General features: G+C 36.6%; 1 pseudogene; it reads left to right on the top strand.

Annotated features, from left to right (window-relative positions):
* Nucleotides 1–16,850: 16,850 nt before the first annotated feature.
* LOC118621824 lies at nt 16,851–17,437 on the top strand (annotated as a pseudogene).
* The last annotated feature ends 398 nt before the right edge of the window (nt 17,438–17,835 follow it).

The following is a 17,835-nucleotide window of genomic DNA, read 5'->3' on the forward strand; positions in this document are numbered from 1 at the left end:
AGAGCAACAGAGAGCAAGCCATGCAGATATCCTGTCCCTACTGGTTGCAAGGGGGCCCTGACTTACTGTCATGGGCATTTGTCCTCAAACAGTGGGATCCAAAGCAGGATAAGGGGAAGGGATTGCAAGAGCTTTCCCTTTGCAGTGTCCTTGCCCTTGGTCAGGGAGACCATCTTTCCCAGAAGTCCACTGGAGGAGGACTTTATGTCTAATTAACCAGGACTGGCTCACACTTATTATAGGTGCCTGTTTACCTGTATCTCCCAACTGTTGAATGCTGACACCGAGCACCAATTGTGACACATAGTTGATATTCAACATGTATTTGTTGAATAAATGTTTAGTAGCTTTTGTTCTCTTTATAAAATAGAATGAAGCCCTGGCCAGTTTGGCTCAGCGGTTAGAGTGTTGACCTGTGGTCCAGAGAGACCCGGGTTCGGTTCCCGCTAAAGGCACACACCTCGGTTGCAGTTGTCCCTGGCCCTCGTTGGGTTGTGTGGGTGGCAGCCACTCGATGTGTCCCTTTCACGTCAATGTTTCTCTCTCTCTCATCCTCTCTCTCCCTCCCACTCTATCTGAACAAAAAATGGAAAAATGTCCTTGGGTGAGGATAAAAAATAAAATAAAAAAATAAAATAGAATGTAAACTTGAGGGGGTGGAAGTTTTATGAAAATAACACACTTCTCAGAAAAGAACTGCTGACTAGAAGTCAGTAAGAGAACTGCTTAATCCTCTGGGGCCTCCGATATACTAGAGAACAGCAAAATAATGAAGTTACAATTCGTACTTTAGTTTCAAAATAAGAATTCCCAAAGCCCACTGGGTTGAAATTAAGTTTGCGTTATCTAAAACTGTGGCATTTAAACATGCTTTGAATGCTTCCTCCACCCTGGTTTTGGTTCACTGATAATGATCTTTTAAAAATCTTTCTCAGTTGTCAGTCTGTACCCTGGGTCAATTTTGTTCATCAGCTTGTTTTGTTCATTATATTCCACAAATAAGTGAGATTATGTGATATTTGTCTCTCTCTGATTGGCTTGTTTCCCTTAGGATAATACCCTCCATGTCATCTCAAAGGATAAGGGATCTTTCAGAAAGGGGGTGGGGGTGGGGGAATAAACCACAGAATTTATAAACATGTATGCGTAACCATGAACATAGACAACAATGCTGGTGATGGGGCAGGGTGGAGGGGATTGAGAGGAGGGTGTCAATGCCAATGGGGGAAAAAGGAGAAACATCTGTAACAAAAATAAATTAATAAAAAAATTTAAAAAGTAAAAGTAAAAATCTTTCTCAGTTGTACTAAACCATATCTGAACCTCACTAGTCAATTGCAGACAGGAGCTCTGAGAAACAGGACGGGCACAAACACAGAACAACACCCAGGGAAGAATCCTGGAGGCCAGTTGTTGATGGTGCCACATGGAATTTCTAAATTAGTGCCAGGAGGAAGGATGTTTGATAGTTCAGCAAAGAAAGTGACATAGAGTCAGTGACTTTGGCTCAATGGGACCACATTTTGCATGTATCTCTTGCTTGGAACTGGTGTCCAGGTATCTCAATCCCCTTAATGACTCTCTCCCATCAATGAACAGGCCTGCAGGTACTACTAGAAGGTCTTAGTGGGTACAGCCCCTTAGAGATAGTCCCCATGCTCTCTGCCTTTCATTTTCCACTCCTGTCCTGTTCTGTTTGTCTTCCCAATTCCTTAATACCTTAGCAGAAAATGCCACTGGTCTTGATGCAGGCTTTAGTCTAGATTTCCATGCTCTGGAACCCCTGGCCAGAACAGCTCTGCCCCAAGCCCAACCCAGCCTCTAAGAACTGCAGCCCAGATATTATTCTCATTTGTCACTTTAGAGTTTTAGGAGCAGCCTCTTAATCTTTTAGAAGGATACTTAGGACCCCGAGGAAGCTGATGAAGGTCCTTAGACCAAGAAAGAGACCGAGGGAGACAGAGACAGAAAATGAGTGCTGAGCTGGGCTGGACAATTCAGGTGGTCATGTATCACTCAATAATGTGGTGGATGGAGCTGTGTGAAGTCTCAGGGAACTTTTCAGAGCTCACTAAAGGAGTGTAAACATACTGAAATGCCATAAATTTAAGGATATTTGTAGTAGCAAATTAGGAAGAGAAGCAACTGCAACTACCAAAACAAAGTGATAAAGAGCTTTAGATTTAAATTATGAACATTACATAATTAGGAACCAACCCAGAAATTTGTATAATGAGTTTCTTAGCACTAATACAAGAAAGTACCTCCTGTAATATAGATATGAACCGTGTGGAGACAGATAAGCATCAACAAATTACACAGAGTCAAGTTCTGGTTGAACATGGGATGAAAACATGTTTTCTTAGTACTGGTACTAAGAATTTCACCAAATTTTCTAGTTTCAGAAATTTGGGTTTAGTGCTAGAATTATAATACTAATTATTTGAGTTTTGTAATTATATCTCAGAATATGTGTGTGTGTATATATATATATATCATGTTTAATGAGTTATATGTACTTCATTTATTCTCTACTACTCCCTTCATTGACTCCTAGATTAAAAATCATCTCCCACACATACCTGACTTTGGGTATTGTTGAAGAGTTGTGTCTGAACCCAGCAGGACCCAAACCTCCCTAAGAGAACATTCCACAGCCCACAGTAGGCTGCCATGAAAAACAGCTCCCTTTAACAAAGTCTTCCTTAACCAATATTTTTTCCTATTCAAGTGGGCCATACATTACAATTAAAAAACAGCATACCTCGCTTCTTCAAATGTAAGACATTTGTGATAACTAAAGGCATTTTATGAGATGTCTTCTGATTTGTAAATTAGATGGGAATTTTTAAATCATCAAGTAGTTCCTGCTTTGGGTTAATTTATACCATTAAAAAATTATTAAAAATATTTTAAATTATGATATTTTTGCTTATTTGTTTCTTTGATGTGGGGATTATTTTCATTACATGAGAGTTTACTGAAACAGAAAGATTGTGAACTATCTCTAAGGGATTTCTCTGGGGTTTTGGCTAAAGATCAAGTTACTGAATGTATACATGTGATCCACACTGCACGTCAGAAAAGACAAACAAATTAAGCCGGATTTTTTTTAGCTATTTGACTTTCTTTGGCCTATTAAACATACCACTGCTAACAAAGTTTTCATGTCAGAGAGCTCTAGAAAGTTTTATGGTGGTCATTAAAAAAATGATGCATGGTAACAGTTTTTCCCCTTGCCTGTCTTTTATGCTGTGAAACCCCTGTTTTAAAAAGGAGCTATTATAGCATATTTTATTGCTGTCATTTATCTAAGTACTACCCAAATATGTTCCACATAGCTCACGACATTCTCAATTCAGCTTGTAAAATTTTATGCTTTTCAATAGCGTAGTTTTTATTTCATTGTTCTTTTCCTACAGACGCCTATTTTAGCATGCGAACACTGAACTCCACGTGGGGGAGTTTCTGATGTAACTCATCTGCTCCAAATGAAATCTTTTTTATTAACTATCATTCTAAATTCCATGAAATATTCTGTCATGAAATATGAACTTTGTAATTTAAATGAACATAATTAAATTCAATTTTATTTAAGCATTACCATTACTTGACTTAAAGTGTTTAATAATAAATAAACTAAAACTTAATACTGTGGGATGATGCATAAATTGAAAAAAAAAATGATATCAGGTAAAATTATGAAATTGGCAGCATTCACCTCATAATTGGCTCATAGTTACCAATTTTATAACTATATTTAATTGACCTAATTTCTTTGAAAATCAAACATTATTCAGCATTAGAAAAATATATTGATCTTTCCAAGTAGTCAACATATTAATGTCACATTTAGTTTTTAATTAATTCTCCCAATAATTTTGTGAGTTTCTTAATTAAGTTACATCTAGTTTATGAAATAAGTTAATTTTATCTTGTTATATGAAAAAACTATTTCCCTTTACAACATGATACAGTTTCAGATTTTACTATTAAGATAAAAACACAAGAATAATTGTATTTAAAAGTCTATGTGACAGAGTTTAAGGATGTGATTAAAATAAGGTTATAGTATACTTTCATATTCTCTAAGTATATTGATCCCTATCTAAGGAACTGTAGGCATGAACACAAACTTAGGTCATAACTTGAAAAACTAAAAATGCTTGGTTTTCTGAGTCAACAAATTAATACTCTTGAATTTTTTAGAATAAGAAACTACTTGTATAATTTCATACCCATGATAACAGCTTTATAGACATTTTGAAATTATAGACAGTATTAAAATTATCTAATTACTAGCCTGTTTCTCTATTAGAATATATATATTTTTTTGCTTCTACAGATGATACCAAAATTCCCAGAAAAAAAGCAGTCTATATTCTATCTTTTCTCCATTAAAAATATGGTGTAAATGATGGCCTAAAGTAGGGGATTTGAATGTATTTGTCTGATAATAAATAAGAGATATTGTTAATCTTTTTAGGTTCAGCCAAGAACTTTGACTATACAAGTTTGCAATATTTATCTTCTATCCCTTTGGTTTTAGTTTAGGGCACATTTTACTCAGTCTTCTTTCTTGACTTATAATGTACTTTTGTCAATTTCAAAAACCTTAATATCTTTGCTGTGCATTTTGAGGGAAAAAAATAATTTCTTTGAGTAATTCTAAGTGGTAATTATTTTGGTGTGAAGTAGACAACTGTGTGTACATTAGAAAACAAACTAACAAAGCCTTGTTGATTCTGCTGGTTAAGAATTTGTTCTGAGTAATTTCATTTTCCGGTATACATAGGATTAATCAAGGAAAATTTGTATTTTAAAGCAGTGTCCAATATACAATATACTGTCATCTTCATAAGGATATTTTATTTATTTCAAGTGCACGTATTGATGGCTAGAAAAATTTTTACAGTTGTTTTATGAGCACCTCTAATATTGTCATAGCAAAGGGGGTAGAGAAAATTAATTTTAAATGAATCTTTGTTATTTTCTAAATAAAATGTTGCTTTCTTATTTATCACTGTCTTCTAAATTTAAACGTTAACAAATAATTCTATTGACTTGAGAGGTTTCTCAAATGGGTTCCAATCCAGTTCATCAATATTTCACTATGGAATGGAGAATCAGAGGTGCTTTTATTTTCATAAAAGTACTAAGTCCACATGCCTTACACCGTCACTGGAAGTCTCCACCACTCACTGACTATGAAGTTCCCCCTGGTTAGATGGGCATTGCTGAGAAAGAAGTAACATTCAGTTCCTCCGCCACGTCTCACACCATGCATATGTATTTCCCCCAAACCAAAAGTCAGTGATGAGTTTAAAGCTAGTGTTCCTGAGAGAAAGGTTAACCGATTTCAATAGATTAGGAAGAAGAAATTATGTTCTTTGGTGGGGAGAAGTTGGACCCCCTTGGGTCTGAGATACCAACACTGCATGGTGAGTGGTGAGCCCCGAAGAGCAGGGCTCCGCAGGTACTGCCTACGTGAACTTAAGAACCCAGCTGCAGTGACGTCAGAACTGAAAATTAAAGTAAATGTGATTTGGGGGGAATGAATACGAAATATAAGATTAAGAAGCCTAAGGAAAGAAACTTATACCCACAATTTAAGACCTACAAAGGGGAGAGAAGTAAGTAAGCAAAAGATTGGAGATATTTGGAAGACAGATGATGCAATATTAAAGAACCCAAGGAAGGATATGTTTTTATTAAAACATAAGAAAGGTCCAAACTAGCAATTTAGTGGTCTTCTAAATATTTGCTGACATTCTCTTAAATAATTTTGAAAAACTATGTCCCCTCAGATATTTAACATTTAAACATTTTCAACACAAATATAAATAATTAGACATAATATGATATACAGCATATTACAAATATAAAATCGTGTTATATGACTCTTCTCAATATATTCAATGAAATACAAAATACAGCAGTTTGCTAGTCATCTTTTTGAACATCTGGAAATTTTATATTTTTTTCTTTAATCCCTGAGTTTACGTCTTCATTCCACTTTTCCCATAGAACTTAATCCTATGCCTTTAAAAATTCATAACTCTTTACTGATTATCTATCTTGCATTTACATAATAAAAATATATACACATACATATAAACTGAAATTTTATTTACCTGTGACCCTGAGGCCTAAACATTTGTATTTTCAGATTATTTAACCCTACAATTATTATTATTATAAAATTAATCAAGATTGCAAACATATGTATAAACCTTTAAATATATTTATTAAACATAAGTAGTAAAATTAAGAATGTGTTTTTAATTAGACGAATTAGGCTATTGTTTTCAGCTAGTTCATGTATCTATAAATATTATTTTTAACATAAAATTTAACGCACTGTTCTTGTTTTGGTTTTCATAGGTATAAGATGATAGATGAGGGAGAGAGAGATGATAATAAGTAGGTAGAGAAGGTAGGTAGAGGTGTATAAAACTTTGTTCACATCAATGACTAAATAGAAACGATTTTGTTATGGCACCGTCACTCAATTCTTTCAACTTCTTCTGAGTTATATGCCAAAAAGTCACCTCAAAACATATCTAAAATGCTTTATCAAGTTGCTGTTCAATTAGATTTTTCAAGTTTGAAAATTGGAGAACCCCTGATTTGCAAAAGGTTCTGTTACACAGTAGAGTTGTTCATCTTTTGAGGAGCATAAAACAATGTCATTAATATAGCCTGGGAAATGACTAATAATTATGCCCATCCTCTTCACTTAGAGGCATCTCATTTAACAGAATATGTTAGAAACTGGTGAAGAAATGTTAATGTGATTAATTCAAGTGTGTTTTTGCCACGATAATATTTTATTTTATTTTATTTTTTGAATCTTCACCCAGGGATACTTTTTTTCCATTTTTATCTTCAGATAGAGTAGGGGAGAAAAAGAGAGAGAGAGAAGAAACATGGATGTAAGAGAGACACATCCATTGGTTGCCTCCCGCATGACCAGGACCAGGGCCCGGGACTGAAGTACAACCGAGGTAGGTGCCCTTGACCGAATCAAACTCACGACTCTTTGGTCCGCCGACCTACGCTCTACCACTGAACCAAAACGGCCAGGGCCAAGATAACATTTTAAACAAAACTTTTTCTATGTCAAACCTTCTGAATGAGGCCTATAATTGTATTTAATATTCCAACTCCCTCTCAGCTTGCCCGCCAAATCCATTTTTATTCTGCCTTTTATATCTTGTTTCTGCATTACTTATCACTTTCTAACAGACTGCATAATTAATTTATCCAGTATTTTTATTATATATTGTAATTTATTATCTATTTTCCCTAGAGTGTGAGGACTATATAACCTTACCTTTTTAAAAAAACTGATATATGTCAAACCCTTAGAATAATGTCTTATATATACTGTTTAATAATTTTTTTTAATAAAAAGTGTTGGGACTATAGATATACTTCATTCAATTATAGAAAATATTCCCAAGTTATCGAATTGCTGTCCAAACCCATAAAATATACAATATTAAGAATGAACCCTCATGTAAACGGTGGACCTTGAGGGATAATGATGTGCCAATGTCGGTTTATCAGTTACAACAAATGTACCATTTTGGCGGGGGACGTGGACAGTGGAGGAGGCTGAGTATGTATGGGGGCTGAGGGTATATGGGAAATCCGTACTTTCCACTCAGTGTTTCTGTGAAACTAAAACTGTTCTAAAAAAGTCTACTTAAAACAAAACTCAGACAAATCCCAATAGCAGGACATGCTACAAAATACCTGACCCTACTCCACAACACTGTCCAGGTATCAAAAATTACAAAAGTTTGAGGCCTGACTCAGTTGGTTGGCCATTGTCCAGTGCACCAAAAAGTTGCTGGTTCGATTCTAGGTCAGGGCACATGCCCAAGGTGTGGGCTCGATCCCCAGTAGGAGGTGTGAAGAAGGCAACTAATTCATGTTTTGCTCTCACACTGATGTTTCTCTCTCTCTCTCTAAAAATCAATAAAAATATTTTTTAAAAATAAGGAACATTTGAAAAACTGTTGCAGTCAAAGGGAGCCTAAGAAGACATAATGACTAAATGTCACGTGCTATCCTGGATAAAATCCAGAAAAGAAAAAGGATATTAAGTAAAAACTAAAGAAACCTAAATAAAGCATGAACTTTTGTTAATAAAAACACATCAATATTTGTTCATTAATTAGAACAAATGTGCCATACTAATGTCAGATGTCAAGTACAGGAGAAAGTTTCTTCAATTTTTCTGTTAATCTACAACTATTCTAAAAAATCAAGTATGTGTTTAAAAATCTAATTTCCCAAGCCAGTCCCAATTATCAAGCATTCAATTAAATCTGGCTGAAGTCCTGACCCCAAATTCTGATTATATACTTCCTTTTAAATAATTGTGTTATTCTCAACCTCAAGACAAGCATCTTAATTCTGAATTCAAATTCCAAACCAGCTAGGTAAAAAGGGACGGGTGGGCAGATCAATAGGTAGGGTTTGGAGTAGGTGGATAAGACTCAGAATCTTGCCCAGAACTGGTGACTTAGATGGATTTGGGAGCTTCCATCTTTAGTATTTTTTGCTGTTTGCTTTGCTTTGTCCATACAGGACCCTCCCTCCAGAACACTGCATTCTTTGAGGAAATCCAAGGATGACATCAATGAGGTCAAGAATAAGAATTCTCATTCCTCTAGGCATTCGGAACATTTACACAGATGACACAATCCCAGATTACTCAAATCAAAATTTGACCTTTAGGAGATATGCATAACGCAGAAAACAAAACCAAGCATCCTGCTTAGACTTTCATCAGTATTTTGCATTGTCCCTTGTTTGCTGCCAGGTGGATTTTACACTCTCCATCTCCTCCCTTCTCCAGGACAATGTCGTTAGTAAGGTTGATAAGTGAGAAGTTCGGCTTTCTTTTCTGAAGCGAGACAAGCGCTGTTGGGAAAAGGAGCGATAGTAAAGCACAACCAGGGTGGTGCCTGACTGCAAGACGTGCTACAGAGCTGGTGGGACCCACTGCCAAATAAAAACGCAGGGACCCTTCCTAAAATGATTAAGAATTTCAAGATCACCGTGGGCAGTTTTGCTCAGCGGTTAGAACATCAGCCCGCAGACCAAAGGGTCTCGGGTTTGATTCCGGTCAAGGGCACATACCTGGGTTGTGGGTTCGATCCCCAGCCCCAGTTGGAGAAATGAAGGAGGCAGCCTCTTGATGTGTCTCTCTCACATCAATGTTTCTCTCTCTCCCACCAATGCCCCCCCCTCCAAAAAAAAAAAAACCAGTGGAGCACAGCTGGTGTGGCTCAGTGGATTGAGCATCATCCCATGGACTGAGAGGTCCCAGTTTGATTCCCGGTCAGGGCACATGCCCAGGTTTCAGGAATGATCCCCAGTGGGGGGCGTGCAGGGGGCAGCTGATTGATGTTTCTCTCTCACATAGATGTTTCTATCTCTCTCTCCCTAAAAAGCAATAAAACCATTTTTAAAAATCAATGGAAAAGTATCCTTGAGGATTAACAACAACAACAACAACAAAAAAGAATTTCAAGATCATGACAGCAGAACATTAAACCAAGTGTGGAGTCCTGTGCTACTGCACAGATCACATGCCATGAAGCCAATGCCTTCATCACAGACATTTCAGGAGCAAGGAAAGACTACCTAAGATGAGGACTTGGAAATCGATTCCTTTACTACTTTAGGTATTCGCTAGTCCCTTAGAAAGTCTGTGTACCTAGAGGTATATGAACCCCAGCCTGTAAACATGATTTTTAACTAGTTTTAAAACCAGTTTTAACTAGTCTGAGGTTCCCTACTAAATCTTCAGTTAGGTTCAAGGCTGAATGATGCATCAAGACTGTTTATTCCACTAGAAATTTATGAAATCACGACTATTTTGAGAGAATACGCTTTTAGTTTATTATGTCAGAATTACTTCTTCACATCAAAAAACTCCAAAAGATTATTTTGTTTTGAGTTACTTCTGTTGCCAGTGTGGAAAAGTTATGGCTCTGGGCAACCTAGCATGCATTCTTTATTTTATATCTACGAAATCTACAAGATAGGAAGGTCAGCTAAATCTTAGCAGATAGCAAAGAAAATAGAAAAGCAATAGATCTCAAGTTATCCTATAAATATGGCACATATGTGATTAAGGCCTTTAAGTTTATTACCATTATTAAAAACTTGCAACATAAAAACAATGCTTTAAAAGGAATGAATGCCACATGAAATCTTCTAAAAGAAAATTTAAAAATAAAACTAAACAACAAAATATAAATGAAGCTACTTGAGACTGAGATCATGGAATAAAACTGCAATTCTAAATGGTCACTTTGTGACCCAGATTTGTTCAGAGAGTTGGAGGTTCCTGAAGATTTATAGAACATCATTCTGCGAGCTGCTCTCTGAGCAGGTATCTCTGGGATACATTCAAGCACAAACACTAGGTGTCTGGGGTTGGACATTGAACAGTTGCTGCCCTCTGGTCTCCAGGACTATCCAGTATTCTGTGCAAATTAATTTTGTTCTGTCTGTCCCAATAAATATTCTACTGAGTTCATTTAAATAAAAGAAGCATAGGTTGAGGGTCTTGTGTGTTTAGTGCTTCACAACCTGGAACCTCAAAGGAACATACACTGAACATTTTCTCTGAGCTCTTTTAAAAGGAACTTCTTCTCTTTTTCATTATGGTCATGAATTTTTTTGTGCGTCCTTAGAACGTGTGTTTTGTATGAATAATATTAGAGCTCTCCTAATTGTATATTGAACTACTCATCAAAGCTATTTTGACTCAAAGAATTCAGAAGGCACCATAAATAGCAAATGTGGCAACTTTCTCTTACTTTACTAATGAGTCTATCTAGGCTCAAAGAGTTTTATAATTTGTAAATGGTTGGTCAATGCAATAAGCATCTATTGAACGTGAAAACCTTGTGTTAAAGTTCTAGAGGACCCTGTCAAACTCTGTTCTGTTGTCATTTGATGACTTTTCATTAGGAGAATATGGTCAGAGTTGTTTTACAGGAAGACTAATTAAGATTTAGGATTATTTTATTTTATTATTATTTTTAAAAAATATGTTTTTATTGACTTTTTTTTTAAGAGCGAGAGGAAGGGAGAGAGATAGAAACATCAATGAGAGCAAAACATTGATTGGCTGCCTCCTGCATGCCCCTTACTGGGGATCAAGCCCGTAGCCCGGGCATGTGCCCTGATGGGGAATTGAGCCAGGGACTGCTCAGTTCATGGGATGATGCTCAATCCACTGAGTCACACCAGCCAGGCTAGGATGATTTTAAAAGAGATATTACTTAGGTGGTTAAAATCTTCATGGATATTTATTAATAAGATTTTCTATTTGTGGGACACAGTATAAAAATTATGAAATAATAGAGCTGAAAGAAACTTTATAGCTTTTCTGTTCTATATTTCTTGTTTCATCACAGCAATTTAAAGAGATCTGCTCCCAACACCCACATAGATAATAATTTCTGTGACATGGATTATTTGATCCCTGTCTACTTTTCCACCCACATCTCCTCTGTCTTATACAAACCTTATGACATTTCCAGGATGTGGTCCCCAACATTCCGTTCTTGCTCATGTTACTCTCTGATCCTGGAGTGTCCTTGCTGCTGATCCGTACTTAGTCAAGTCCTATCATCTTTCATCTTCTCCATATTAAATCTTGTTTGGTTTGGTTTGGTTTGATGTTGATTGTGGCATATATCTAAAGCTCTCTCTCCTTTCTCCTTTCTCTCTCTGAGTAATCATTTCATTTAGTGTTGTTTGATACATGGTTTTTGGTATAAAGATCTACTTTTAAGGCACAGTTCTCAGTATAACATCTGTAAATCTCAAAAAATTATGCTAAACTTTATAAAATGCTGCTGCAAAAACTGAATTAGGTGATGTGTGTGAAAACACCTGTATTATGAGAAGCTCTTCACATATGCAAGTGACAGTCAGCAAACTGGAGACCCAGGAGAGCCAATGGGATAGTTCTATTCAAATCCAATAGCCTGAGAACCAGGAGTGTTGATGGCATAAATTTCAGTCTTACTCTGAGTCCAAAGGCAGAAGGCCAGTGTCTCGGCTCAGACATTCAGACAGAGAGTGAATTCTCTCTTACTCTGCCTTTTTGTTTTATTCAGGCCTTCAGTGGATTGAATGAGGCCTACCCACATTGGGTCAGACAATTTGTTTAACTCAGTCTACCAATTCAAATGCTAACCTCAGCCAGAAACACACTCACGGACACACCCAAAATAATGTTTAAACACATAATCTGAGCATCATGTGGTCCAGCCAAGCTGACACATAAAATTAGCCATCACATCTCATAAATGCAAGGAATGGTCTTTTTTTTAATCTCTGTATCCATAAGGGCAAAGACTTTGCTATATTTTTTTAGAATCACTAGCACCTAACACAATGCCTGGCATCTTTAGTATTAAATAAATCTTTACCGCCCAACTGAATTACTGAGGGATTGATTGAGATAATAAACGAGTAAACGACCATTTGAATCAATGGATAGAAAGGTGTTTAATAAATAAATTAAAATTTTTTTTCTTTCTTCCACTTTATTCTTGGCCATTCTTATAAACTGCTGCTTTCTTTTTCTGAATAATTAACAGTTCCTTCATCTGTATGTCCACGGTACTTTGGAAAATAACTTTAGACATAGTTTCAGATTTTATAACATTTTTTGGCGCGATTATAACGCTGATTATACTGAGTAGTAATTGTCTGTGTTTAGACTGAGATGGACAGTTTTATTTTTCCATTAACCTTAGTACTTTCACTGTGTCAGGAACAAAATGTGTGCTCAGTACATTTGTGCTGCATAAATCATATTAAATGTAGTTCTACACTGCTCTATCAGCATGCTGCTCCCCCTGCTGTGAGGAACCCATCTAGTTCCCCTGCTCTGCCTCAGATGTTCATCTCAGCCCTGGTGGTTCCGAGGGAATGATGGGGAGGCCTGAAATTCGTGTTCCTGTCTTTCAAAGCAGATCTCCATGAGGACACATGAGGTATATGCGTGGGAATGGAGTGGAATCAGGAGAGGAGAATGCTCCTTTTCTACATTAATGTACTCTATCTTGTGATGTCAGTTTTTTTCCAACTTCCTTTTAGTTAAGGACACATTTTTAATTAACTGGCTTTCTAGAAGATCAAACATCTGGCATAGAAAAATCTAGCCATGTACACCCTTGATCCAAACCTTTCCAATGGTTCAGGGGATAAAATCCAAATCCTTTAACTCTTACAAAGTCTTTCTGGACTTGACCTTCTTCTTATCTTGAGACTCTAGTCACCAGCAGCCCCTAGGAGATCTTTGGACTCCCTAGTTTCTCTTACCTTGCCTCTGCCAAGAAGAGTCCAGAAGTCCCTTTCCCTTAGAAGTGTGCATGGACTCCCAGTGGGAGGCTTAGAAATAGCTGAGGTGATAGGTCCAGAATGAAAGCTCTTGAGCAAGATGATTAGTTACAGAAAGTACAGATGACCCAAACTGCTGACATTCTGAAAGTTTGACAAACTTATTCCTCACATATTGGCACCTAGCTCATCAGTATCATCAGCAAGCCAATGAACATCAAACACGTTTTTCGGTTATGCTAGCCTTCATGGGAAGAATCCTCAGCTAAAATTTCTTCCTAAATTTATTCTTGAATTGAAATCATTCTTTTCTTAACCTGCTTCTTTCATGTACAAAATGCAAGTAATCCAAACAGTTCAATAGGCTTGTGTATCGAAAGCAAAACATTGACATAAAACACCATTTTGCTTTTCATAAATATTTTTCACATCTTAAATTCACTGAAAAGTGCTCAGAGAGGAAGCTTTATGACTGACCATGCATCAAAGGGGCCCTGAGTCTCTCAGTCCCTCCTTGGCTAACCAGACATGCTCCCAGCCACACTTTCTTTCACTGTTGACTCTATTCCTGGTTACCAATGGGAGACTTTCATGCCACTTTCCTTTGAATCAGCTTGCCATTTCTCACTAAGACTTGGCAGTCAGGACTTGGCTCACCTGGATGCCAAAGGCAAGCCCATCATTTGGAACCCATGTAGGAATATGAACAGAGAGGCTGGGGTTAACCTCAGGTCACCCGAAGTGTACCACTTTCAAATATAAGAAGAACTGTTGTTGGGGAGAAAGGGAAAATATTAGAGCATAATGGTGTCCTTTAAAAATGTAATGTGTACTGGAAGTTGGACTTTTAAATGACCTCCCTCTAACTGCAAACACAACTCCCTCTCTGACAGCCCAAGTATGTCAGAAAAAATGCTTGCTTCTTAAGAGAAAAATAATATTTCATTTTCACATTTTTCTTTTAAAATGTGTGTATATAAAACTTCTTAATGAGGATATAAAGGGAAAGCACATTTTGTGTATTATTCTCATCTTTATTTTAGTGTATAAAACTTTGATTTTCATCAAGTGACTTTAATTCTTTATTTCTGTTAAGAAGTTACTTATTGGCAACAATTTTTAGCTTAAACACCCTGTGTCAAGAGAGCTATAATACCACAGTAATCAAAGGGAAAGTAAAATATCTCTGCCTTGAAACCTCTTAGGGGTGATCAGATTATTTCCTTTTGTCCTGCTCAAAGTGTGGAGTGCCTGAAATCTGAAAAAACAGAATAGTTTTTAAAGGATATGAATACACAGGGAAGAAATCCTAAAGGAATCAAGGTGATTTTACTTATAGATTTATTTGAATCAAACTACCAACTATAGACCAAACATAAACATATAATCATCATTAGTGGGTGAATAAGTTAAATAGCAGATATTTTTACATTGTTATAGAAGTACAGATGCTTTTCTGCACCACCACCCCCCACCTCAATAACACAGTTAACATCTCTATAGTCCTCAGCAATACACAAAGGGTTTTCAGGTCTTATTTCTCATGAGCCTTATAACAAAGGCTGCTTTGGGGCCAAAGATGGTGTCTCCTAAGACATTTTTATTGGAATATTTATGTTATTCCATTTCAATTTTACTCAATACACCTTTCTGTGATAACTTAATTTTTACTTTCTTCTAAAAATTTCATTAGCTTATTAGCCAAATTACCATTTATTAAACACTTTTATTTGTAAATCACCTTGTTGGTTCTGAAGTCAAAGTGTATATAATATAGTCTCAATCTAAAGGACTCTGTATTCTATTTGGATAAAGAAGAAAAACTAAGTATTAAAAAACTATAACATATTTAAATATAAGATTATATCATATAGTGAATGTAAAATACTAAAAGTATCACATATAAATGAGTTTATCAAATGAATAATTAAAGCAGAGTCCCAGTCTGATTGCCCTCAAGCCAAGGATGTACAATGCTCATACCTGATAATTTGAACTTTTAAGGGCCAACAGTTATAAATTAGAAAGTTTCACATTGACACTGTAAAATTCTTTTAATAATCAGAACTCATGGCAACATCAGGCCCATATTTCCATGTGGTACATGTGAGTGAGTTGAAGAAGAGGCAGCTCTCTTTAGATGAGGCAGATGTATCCACCTTTGGGGTTCCATGTAAGGGGCTATCTTGTTACACCCAACCCAGCTCCGTCATTAAGATCCTGGCCTCTGAACACAGCTAAGTTTGCAACCTCTGTGTTAAAGAAAAGGGATACCACAGGCTCAATTTCTAAGGTCCTAAAGAAGTTAAGGATGGGAGGCATTGGGTTTCAGGGTATGGATGACGAGAAGGTATGAACAAAAGTATCAAAACAAGAACACAGAAGGTATGTTTCTTGAGAAACAGGTAAATCAGTTGGCTAGATTGCTGTGTTAAGTACACCAACCAAAGGCTCCAGAGGAGGATAGTAACACTGGTATTCTTTTTACCTAATATAAGCTATTCCCTAAATAATTACAATCTACTTCCCAGTCAGGACTTGCTTTTCCTGATAGTCTGTTTCACCTTAAAAATGCTAGTCCTTGGTAATTTCTACCCAGGGCAATTTAACCACAGCAGATGTGATCATCCTGATGTGGCCAATGTCTGGCAGCCAGACGACCACCAGAATGATATACATGGGCTTCTGTAGGAGATAAATGAAACAACAATGCTTTTCACTTGGCCTGCTCCCGTAAGCCAGTCTGATAAACCATTGTCAAACACTGCTGTTCTAAATGGGGGAAAGTGTGTTTCTGGATTATACTAAAACTGAGAGCACTATCACTAAATTATCTGAGTTTTGGTTTGTTTTAAAAATGTATTCGGGTTATATAACAGGAAAAATAGAATCTATAACAAAATTTTTAAGTGAGCTTAACTGTTTACACTTTTCAGAAAGTTATTTTGCTGGCTTAATTAATTTCCCCCAAACTAAAGGATTAATGCAAATAAAGAAAAGTAAAATACAAAAGGGAAATTCTTTTGTGTAAAGAAGTAAAACATTTAGAGTGGAACATGTGAAAACATGACACAGAAGTACCTATAAAGTTGCTGATTGTTACTAATTTTCCCCAGATACTGAAACATGTCAGGCTATAAAAGTGAATTGTTTTACAGTTGCCGTGTGTAAATTCAGGGAATACGATGTCTTTATAAGTGACAGTCTTTGTAGAAAAAGTTCAGTGTGCACTTTGGAATGTCCTGCATCTCTTCCCTTTGCAGTTTTGTCTGGCCCCAGTTCCCATCTTCTCCTAATCTGATGCAGTAGCAGAGAAGGAGCTGAGCTTGTATATTGGAGCTGAAGCAGGCACAATTTATTAGGCCTCCTTTGGGTAGTGTTCCTTATATATCAGCTAAGGTTTATAGACTCAGCAACTTCACGAAGTTCTGTCAAAAATACATAAAGCTCTCTGTGCCGCATCTACTGCAAGAATGAAGACTGTTCTCAGCAATCAGACTGTGGACATCCCAGAAAACGTGGACATCACTCTGAAGGGACGCACAGTTATTGTGAAGGGCCTCAGAGGCACCCTGCAGAGGGACCTCAACCACATCAATGTAGAACTCAATCTCCTTGGGAAGAAAAAGAAGTTCCAGGTGGACAAATGGTGGGGAAATAGGAAGGAACTGGCCACTATTCGCATTGTCTGCAATCACGTACAGAACATGATCCAGGGTTACACTGGGCTTCCTTCTGTTACAAGATGAGGTCTGTGTACGCTCACTTCCCCAAAAACATCATTATTTAGGAGAATGGTTCTCTTGTTGAAATCAGAAATTTCTTGGGCGAAAAATACATATGCAGAGTTCGAATGAGGTCAGGTGTTGCTTGTTCAGTATCTCAAGCTCAGAAAGATGAGTTGATTCTTGAGGGAAATGACATTGAACTTGTACCAAATTCAGCTGCTTTGATTCAGCAAGGCACACAGTTAAAAACAAAGATCAGAAAAATTTGGGGTGGTATCTCTGTTTCTGAAAAAGGATCAGTTTAGCAGGCTGATGAATAAAATCTAAGTTGTCCTGCTATAGAAACACCAGGATGCTGAATGACTTGTCACATTTATTTGTGATTTTTTAAAAGATATAATAAAAGCCTCATATTGATTTGGAAAAAATAATACATAAAGCTAAGAACATATATGCATAGCCCATGGATACAGACACTAGTGTGGTGAAGGCCGGGGAAGGGGGGGGGCTGGGTGGAGGTGGGCAAAAGGGGGGAAATGAGAGACATCTTTAATAGTGACAATAATAAAAAATACATAAAGCTGCATTTAAGTAATATATTTTTGAACTCTTAGGTGTCAAATTCACTCAAAGCTGTCATGTGACTTTTTAGCGAGTTAAATAAACAAGAGTTTCTGTTATAGCTCTTATTTTATATTATTTTACTTTTTCTTTCCAC

Source organism: Molossus molossus, unplaced genomic scaffold, assembly GCF_014108415.1.
Source record: "Molossus molossus isolate mMolMol1 unplaced genomic scaffold, mMolMol1.p scaffold_m16_p_8, whole genome shotgun sequence".
NCBI classification, from domain to species: Eukaryota; Metazoa; Chordata; class Mammalia; order Chiroptera; family Molossidae; genus Molossus; species Molossus molossus.